This window comes from Trichechus manatus, unplaced genomic scaffold, assembly GCF_000243295.1.
Source record: "Trichechus manatus latirostris isolate Lorelei unplaced genomic scaffold, TriManLat1.0 scaffold00249, whole genome shotgun sequence".
Taxonomy (NCBI): domain Eukaryota; kingdom Metazoa; phylum Chordata; class Mammalia; order Sirenia; family Trichechidae; genus Trichechus; species Trichechus manatus.
The window spans coordinates 2596968-2598612 of record NW_004444185.1 but is presented as its reverse complement, the minus strand read 5'-3'; positions in this window follow the sequence as shown (position 1 = coordinate 2598612).

Genomic DNA, 1645 nt, shown 5'->3' with positions numbered 1-1645 from the left:
CTTCTCAATACTGGGGGCTCCAGGCTCAATCCTTGGCCTTGCCCTTTATTAATACTCAATTCATAAACGATCTCATTGAATCTCACTGAGATTTTACCACCTTTGAGGACTCCCCAAATTATATCTCCAGCCTGGACCTCTCCCCGGAGCCCCAGACTTCTATATCCAGCTTCCTACTTGGGTGTCTAACAGGCAATCTAACTTAATGTGCCTCAGAATGAATTCCTAAGTTCATCCCATCACACCTGTTCCTGCTTATGTCTTTTCCATTTCACCAAATTGTATTCTTCCAGTTGCTTGAGAAAGAAACCTTAGAAATCAGCAAAATTCTGTCAGTTCTGCCTTATAAATTTATCTAGAACTGGACCACTTCTTTACATGTCTACTGCTACCACCCTGGACAGAGCTCCGTCATCTCTTGCACCTTCTAACTGGTCTCTTGCTTAAGCCCTTGGCCCCTACAGTCTTCACACCACAGTCAGGGTGATCCTTTCAAAATGTCAGACCACATCCCTTCTCTGCCCTAAACCCTCCCAAAAATAGCTTCCCATCTCATTCAGAGTAAAAACCAAAGCCCCACTTTTATCAGAGATACAGATTGTACAGCCCCCACTCACTTCTCACCTCCTGCCCTCTCCTCTCTCAGGGCTCTCCCTTGGCTGGCCTCCATGCTGTCCCTCAAGCTCACCAAGCATATTCCCACCTCAGAACCTTGGTCCTTGCTGATCTCTCTGCCCTTCTATACACAGACCTCACTCCCTACAGATCACTGCTCCCTGTAGGAGCACTATAAGTAACACCCCGCACTCTCTCCTCCATCGTGACAGAGAAGAAACTGAAGTTGTCAATTATTTCATTCTGCTTGGGTCAACAATCAGTGTCCACGGAAGCAGCAGTCCAGCAATCAAATGATGTATTGCATTGGGAAAACGTGCTGCAGAAGACTCTTTTAAAGTTTTAAAAAGCAAAGATGTCACTTCGATGACTAAGGTGAGTCTGACCCAAGCCATGGTCTTTTCAATCATCTCATATGTATATATACATGTTTTTTTAATCGATAAATGCATGCGAAAGTTGGATAATGGAAAAGAAAGACAGAAGAAAAATTGATGAATCCGAACTGTGGTGTTGCTATTGGTGTTGGTAAAGAATACTGACTATACCCTGGACTGCCAAAAAAAACCAAACACATCTGTCTTAGAAGAAAAATAACTAGAATGTTCCGTAAAAGCAATGATGGTGAGACTTCAACTAGCTTACTTTGGACACATCATCAGTAGAAACCAATTGCTAGAAAAGGACATCACGTTTGGTAAAGTAGAGGATCAGCAAAAATGAGGGTAACCTTCAATGAGATGGACTGACACAGTAGCCTCAACAGTGGACTCAAACATACCAACCATCATGAAGATGGCACAGGACTGGGTGACTCTCATTTTGTTTGTATTGAAGGTCGGAGGTGACTCCATGGCAGACAACAGCAATAACTAACCCTCTCCCTCATAGCACTTAACACCATCCAATGTTATATATGTTGGTTGGTTTATTGTTTGTCTCAGGAGCAGCGACTGTTCTGTTCACCACCCCACCCCCTAGAATAGTACCTGGCACACAGTGTTGTTGTATTGTTATGTGTGGTCCAGTT